The sequence below is a fragment of the Tupaia chinensis genome, unplaced genomic scaffold (genome assembly GCF_000334495.1).
Source record: "Tupaia chinensis unplaced genomic scaffold, TupChi_1.0 Scaffold000350_1, whole genome shotgun sequence".
In the NCBI taxonomy this organism is placed as follows: domain Eukaryota; kingdom Metazoa; phylum Chordata; class Mammalia; order Scandentia; family Tupaiidae; genus Tupaia; species Tupaia belangeri.
The window spans coordinates 10505846-10513782 of NW_006159844.1; the positions used below are offsets into that span (position 1 = coordinate 10505846).

The 7937-nt window shown below is 37.7% G+C and overlaps 1 pseudogene; it reads left to right on the forward strand.

Annotated features, from left to right (window-relative positions):
- The first annotated feature begins 2564 nt into the window (after positions 1-2564).
- On the forward strand, positions 2565-3342 carry LOC102493962 (28S ribosomal protein S15, mitochondrial-like; annotated as a pseudogene).
- Positions 3343-7937: the final 4595 nt, after the last annotated feature.

The following is a 7937-nucleotide window of genomic DNA, read 5'->3' on the forward strand; positions in this document are numbered from 1 at the left end:
TCTTGGGTACACACACACACACACACACACACACACACACACACACACACACATGCCTGGCCTGAGGTTTAAGCCGCCAGGTCAAGGACTCAAACCACAGTTGACTACATGGGAGTCAGTAACCATTACACCATCTGCTGGTCCCAAAGGATCTTTTAGTGATGTAACTGTATCAGGATAAAATGCATGTGTGTATTTATTGTCTGTGTATTGATGTCTCAAAGCACATGAGTCTTAAGTAATTCTCAGGCCAGTTTAATAAAGATAATGATGACAACATTCTGGCACACTCTCAGAGCTGACTTTCTCTTCCACCTTTCCATTGGATTCAAAGCATGTTTTATGTGGAGTCATGGTCGCAGACAATTAATGGTTATACATGATGTGAAACTCCCAATGACTTATGACTTCTAATGCTGAGTTGTCTACCTGAATGTCCTTGGGGGCCTCATTTCCTTCTCACCTGGGAATTATAGTCATTTTTAAACTTCCTCTCTTCAAAGCATTTAGAGAAGTCTTCATGTAGAAGTCTCATTTGCTTATGAGTCACCTTGGGCCCTAGTTGACTTTTAATGCTTTTCCTTTTGAGTATTACACACGGACCTCTGATGACATTGCTGCCTTTCCTCAAATTGCTGCCCCTTCTGCTGCTATTTCTCTTCATCCAGGTTCATGTCCACTCTAGAGCAAAGCTCCCTGCTGATTAACCCAGTCATCCTGTGTCTTCACGGGGCCATGAAATATCATAAGTTTTCACAGAAATCAGATGGTAGTGGCTCTCCCCTCTCCACACCATTAGCCATCTCGGACATTGCTTGACTCTCTCAGAGAGTTACCAAATTCAGTAACATAACTTTCAGTTAGTTTCATACACAGAAACTTCATCCCATATCAGCAGCATGACTGAGCTGCAGTAGGTTGAGTTAGCAGCTATGACTTCCTAATGCTATTAACTATGTTGACTGGTGCTTTATTTGTTCCTTTTTCCTTTAGAATGAATTCTTCACAGTCCTCTTTTCTTTCTCCCATGCTCAAATAAGTTTTTGTTGGCCTACTCTATCAGTTTGCAAATATGCTTGAAACCCAGCATCTGAAACTATTAAGTCATTGTGTTAGACAAAGTCATAATGAAATAATCCATGTGAATGACAAAATAGTTAGTTAACCCTAACCCACTTATTTGCCAAATGTGTGCAGACATATCTGAGCCTCCCACTAGAAGAGCAGAAGCAATGAATGTTTCCTGCAAATACAACTGTAAGCTGTTACTATTCTGTGATGGTAAAGAATTATTAAGGGACATATTTCTAGTTGGAGGAGAATGTCTTGGTCATATGTGACATAACAGGGTTCTCTCAAATGCCTCACATAGTATGCAGATAAGATATTTCGGTTCTCCTTAGTAATCTTGTAATCTGTGAAAATAAAATTACACATGGATACATATAGTAAAACCAAGAAAATGGATCTCAAAAGATCATCCCTACAAAACTAACACTGTAGTTCCATTTTCAGAATTCTGAGTCTGAGAATGTTTAAGTTCAACGGCAAAGATTAGAAAAGATAAAATGAATAAGAAGCATGATAAGAATATTTTTCATGTTTTACATATGTACTTACGGACATGCACACATATATGAACATTATTAACTCTAGATTTTCTGCTCTAAATAACTAAAGAATTATTTTTTTTAAAGTAAGAACAAAAAAGCAAAAGTGAAAACTTTTAGATTAAAATCCAGCATTTTCAAACAAGTGCTGCCTGGGAGATCACGCATAGCATCTAAAGCCTAAATTGAATGTACGTTGGCAAGAGCATCTTCACATCTCTCTAAATAACTAGCTAATACAGTCAGTATTTTACACCTCATTGAGGCCTGGCAGTTATTTGCAAAATGTTCAAGTGAATTGTCAACTAAAAAGAATGCAGAATTTCAATCCTTTGGGGGGAAAAACAGGCAAAAATTTTCTCTCCTCCCAAAGAATGTTGTATTGCAAAGATGGAATTCTCCAGGGGCTGCCAAGACTGCTGTCAGGTGTAATCGAGCCCGTCAACATTTCTAAGAGAAAGGCAGAATCAACACAAAAACAAAAGATGGAGCCATTAGAACAGAAGACAGAAGCATCCACCTTTAAGCTGTTATAATTAATCATTTTGGTAATTCTAACAAATAAAGTTTTGTATAAAGTCAAATGCAGATCATATAAGATACTCTAAATTGTTTCTCTTTTCTTGTCCTGTTGCCAGGCCTCTAAGTATTTACTTATTTGACCAGAACAAACATTTATTAATCATTCAACCTCTTATTTAATCATTTAAGAGAAAGGCAAGGGATAACAAAATAGTATTGACTTCACAGATGAGCAGTGAAGAAATATATAGTCTAATAGAGGAGAAAAGACAAATGCTGACATTGTAGAAATACAGGATGGAAAACGAGAAACATCCGGAAAATGAGCAAAGATACAGCATCTAAAAGAGTGATGCATGGGGCGCCCATGTAATCTGGTCCGACTGCGAAGTTGGACGGCGGCGGTGTCGCAGGCCCCGCGGGGGTCAGAAGTCATCATGCTGAGGGCCGCGTGGAGGGTGCTGAGTTTGATTCGGACCCAAGCAGTAACCCAGGCCCCGGTCCTGGGGCTTCCGGCAGGAGGGAGCTTCAGGCTTTCTCCCAACCAGTGGAGCCTGCAGCCTCTAAGTCTCCTCCAGGCCACCCGCGGATATGCTGTCCAGAAACCAGTCTGGCCCAGCCAAGACAATGAATGGCCTGCCCCCTTCTATGCTGCTCAAAGACTACCAGAATGTCCCTGGAATTGAGAAAGATGATGATGTCGTGAAAAGACTCTTGTCTCTGGAAATGGCCAACCAGAAAGAAAAGCTAAAAATCCAGCAAGAACAGCTGATGAACAAGGTGGTGGCAAACCCTGAGGACACCAGCTCCCTAGATGCTGGAATTGTTGCCTTGACCATCAAGATCCGCAATTATGAAAAACACATGCAGAAACACCGAAAGGATGAAGCCCACAAACACTACTTGCTGATGAGGATTGACCAGAGGAAATAGATGCTCAAAAACTTCCGGAATACCAGCTATGATGTTTTCGAGAAGACATGCAGGGAGCTGGGGATAAAGTACACCTTCCCGCTGCTGTACTACTGGACTGCCCACCACCGCTTGGTGGCCAAGAAGATTGTGCATTCAGGTTTTCCAGGAGGTTCAGAAACTGAAGAAGCAACAAAGGGCCTTAAAAGCTGCAGCTGCAGCAGCCCCAAAGCAAACTAGAGGAATCCAAAGCTCTTCCAAAGCCCAATCACAGCACTCGAAACCAATAAATTGTTAAAATGTTAAAAAAAAAAAAAAAGAGTGATGCATGGATGGAGATTGCTTATCTTCCATTTTTTAAACTCACCTATATTATAGGTATGATGCTTAGTCTTTTATACATATCAACAACCCTATTAGGTAGATATCTTCTCCATTTTAGAGATAAAGAAATTGAGGCTAGACACAAAAGTATAAGATACCTAGGAACAAAAGAAGCAAAGACCTCAACAAGGAAAACTATGAAAATCTAAAGAGAGAAATCGAAAATGACACACAAAAAACCAGGACATCCCATGTTCCTGGATCAGAAGAATTAATATAATCAAAATTGCAATTCTACCAAAAAAAACCCTATCTATTTAATGCAATCACAATCAAATTACCAGAGACATTCTTCACAGATCTAGAAAAGACAATCATAAAATTTGTCTGGAATCATAAAAGACCCTATATTGCCAAAGCAATCCTGTGCAAGAAAAGGTGAGCAGCAGGCATCTCACTCCCTGACCCCCAAATATATTACAAAGCTGTGATAATCAAAATAGCATGGTATTGGCACAAAAATAGACACATGGACCCATGGAACAGAATAGAGACACCAAAAATAAACCCCAAAACATATAGCCAACTAATTTTTGACAAAGAGCACAGTTGACTCTAGTAGGAAAATAAAATCTCTTTAGAAAATGGTGCTGGAAAAACTTGGTATTCACTTGCAGAAAGATGAATCTGGATCCTTGTCTCTCATCATTAACAAAAATCAACTTAAAGTGGATCAAAGATCAAAACCTAAGAGTTCACATAAAACTACTGTTGGAAAACTGTGGGGAAATTCTGGTATATAATGGAGTGGGCAAAGACTTCTTAAATAAGAATCTCAAAGCACTGGCAATAATCCCAAAAATAGACAAGTGGGATTACGTCAGATAAAGAAGTTTCTGCACAGTAAAAAACATGGTAATTAGTATGACTCGACAACCTTCAGAATGAGAGAATATTTTGTAAACTATGCCTCAGATAGGGGACTCACAACTAGAATACACAGAAAACTCAAGAGGCTTACCAGGGGAAAAAAAAAAAAATCAACCCTATTAAAACATGGGAAAATGAGCTGACCAAACAAGCCTCTAAGAAAAACATACTAATAGCCAAAAAGCATATAAAAAAATGCTCAACATCCCTCATCACAAGGGAGATACAAATCAAAACCACAATGAGATACCATCTAACCCTAGTCAGAATGGCTAAGATTAAAAAAGCAAAAAATGGTAAGTGCTGATGAGGTTGTGGTGAAAAGGGAACTCTCCTACATTGTTAGTGGGAATGTAAACTGGTCCAGCCACTGTGGAAAACAATGTAGAGGTTCCTCAAATATCTACAAATAGAACTACCATATGACCCAGCAATTCCATTCCTGAGTATCTACTCAAAGGAGAGGAGAACACTCTGTTGGAAATGTGCTTGCACATCTATGTTTATTGCAACATTATTCAGAATTGCTAAGACATGGAACCTACCCAAATGTCCACAAACAGATGAATAGATTGAAAAAGTGTGGCATATGTACTCTATGGAATACTATTAGCCCATTAAAAACAAGACCCTGACATTTGATAGAAACTGGACAAATAAGGAAGCATTATTGCTGAGTGAAACAAGCCAGGGTATGAGAAAGAGACATTATAGGTATCTATTTAATATATACCGACTGTCTGCACTCTATGGCAAAAACTAAAAGATCAGAATATATAGAATCATGGGAAAAGGTTACAGATACTGGAGACAGTGTTGGGAAGAGGGTGAGAGAAGGTAGAAAGTGTGAGGAAAGGAATCAAGGAGAAAAATAGAGAGGCAAGACATTTATGGGACACAGAAATGGACGTTTATTTAAGCTTAGAAGTTGTTACATTAGGGTCCTACAATAAATGGTAGGGATGATTTTAGAACCCTCATATGACTCTGAATCCAATTTCTGGCAAGAGGGCTGTAGGGAACCTTTCATAGAAATGGAACATTTGCCTGATCCTTGAGGATTAGTGTGAGATATAGGGAAAGTTCATTTCATTGTGAAGAAATAGTGTGAGTCCAGGGGTTAAAGTTTGATTAAAGACCAGGGGAGGAGCAGAGGAATTCTCTATTGAGTTGGGACTGATAGCTAGTCCATAAGTAGAACACATGGCTGAAATGGGGAACTCATTAAGATTAAACCCATATAGATCTTTTACTCTAACATACAATATAAAAAATACATTTGTACTTCAATCTTTTGTGGAGGAATCAAATATTTTTCTTGTAGTATGAGCTGTTACTATCTATAATGTACCATTTTATGACTGGTTTTATACAAACTAGTTTGATTTATTTAAAGTGGAATTAAACCAGGAGATGAGAACAACTGTGTACAGTATTCTGGATTTTTATGATCTGTTTTCTCAATATGTTATAGTTGTCCTGCTCATTCCAAATTTGACATAATTTTTTATTGACTTTTTAAAATATCGAATGTACAACTCAGTATTCATAGAAGCAATTTTCTTATGTACTCATATTTTATTGGTTTTCATATTTAATTAAATCTCAGAATTGCAGGAACAAGTAAGACTGGCATAAATAGATTTGGGCTAGCTTATAACTAATTGGCGGGAGAAAGGTACAAACATACTGTAGAACTTGCTAGTCTAGTGTGTTTAATAAGCTATGTTTCACAGAGGCCATGTTTTTGAGGAGGAATGGAGAGTATATATTTGATGAGTCAATTAAATAGAAAGGTGTTAAGAGATTTGCTATTGAAATAGAAAAATAGAGGTAAGGTATATTTGGGTCAGGTAGTATAAGGCTCTGAATGCCAAGTTAAGTAGTTTATCATTAATGATTAGCCACTCTTGCCATCGTCACATTGTTGAGATCATTATGCTCAGAGCTATGACTAAGAAAAATTAATCTAGAAAATGCCTCAAGAGATTTGGAAGGCAAAATGGAAGAAATAAGATAGTGGCAAATGTGAAAGAAGAAGAGGGGATGAATGTAAACAATAATTTGGATGTAGGATGTGCAGGATATGACAGTGAGTCAGACGTCACTTTTATGGAATAAGAAGAAACTGGCCACTGAAAATTATATGAAACTCCAGGGAATTTACAAGTCTTCTTTTTAAAAAATTTAAAGCTTATTTACTTATGTCTTTCATGAAGAGAAGAGAGAAAGAGAGAGCCCCCAAACAGGGTCATGATGTTGTGATCCACACCTGGCTTTTAGCTTGCTCTTCATCATGGGCACATGCATGCCTGAAGTTTCAGGGAGTTCTCCAAACTTGAAAGGAGAACCTTCCCATGTGTGATTGCAGGGAACCTTCTGATGTGGGATTGTCTCACAGAAAACTCCATCTTACTGTGATGCTACTGTCTGGCCCCTACAAATACTTTTAATTTTTTGCACATTTAGCTTTTGTCAATCTGTAAACGATGCAGGTGGTTACAATGGTACCTATTGCAGTAGCACTCTGCCATATTACTGTGTGTACAGCCTTCATGCAATGCATTCTAGCACTTATTAACTCAGGTGGCATTTTAAAACGTCAATTGACATTAAAATGGTGGTATGCCAAATTTTAATCAATTACATTTTTTCTTTCTTAGTGGTCTAAAGAATAAGAATGTGTTTTATAATCAATAGCATCTTCACTCTTCAACCAGATCACTAATTTCAGGGCAATTAATCATCCTCCTTTCTCATCTGTATCCTTGTTAATGTCTTGCAGTGTTGAGTATAGAGTAGACCTTTATTAAACAGTTGACTTATTGATAGCTCAGGTTAGACTTGTGATAGTTTCTGTAAGTCATCCCAGACTGAAGTCTTCTGAAAAAGTAGTCATGTTTCTTTTTTCCCCACCTGCCACTACCTCCCCCCTGTTTTTCTCCTGAGGCCCCTCTTGTGCTGCTGCTGCTGGTTCCTCAAACCCTCCTGAGACGAACTCAAGAAACACATTTTCATTTTGCAAGAAGGACTTTGGTGGCAAAAAGCTTCTCAGGTTCATGAATAAGGCATTATGTAAAGATTTAGAAACTATAATATTCTGAGCTTCAAGGAGACTTCCAAAATTTCTGAAGGAGATGCCAAGAAATGTACTAAAAAAATCATAATGTGAGCAAGAATAAACTTACTTAGTTGGCTTAATATTTTTTTAAAAAATTAGTATCTGCTGTAGTTAACTCTCATGATGCCAAAGGAATGTTTGAAGAAAGCTATTTAATCTTCCTTTTGTTTCTAGTCTTATTTGTGAATATGTTAGTTATTAGACAGGAAAAAGTGATGCAAGGAAAAAGAAGCACTCAAGTGATGAAGCAAACCAAATTCAACAAGGCAAAATAATTTTAATAAAGTTGTTTCCTTGCAAAAGACATCATAGTTCAAGGAGTTTGAGAGAACAAGCCAGATTAGTTGAGTATACATGCATTCAAAAGCACAGTTGCCTGTAAGCTAAGCACACTGGATAGTTAAGCAGTATTTTAGGAACTATAGTCAATGTGGATGATATGGTAAATTCCTTAAATTTCCCAATCAAATATAGAGAATATTCTCTTTAGAAAATTAATGGGTGATAGAAATAGACTT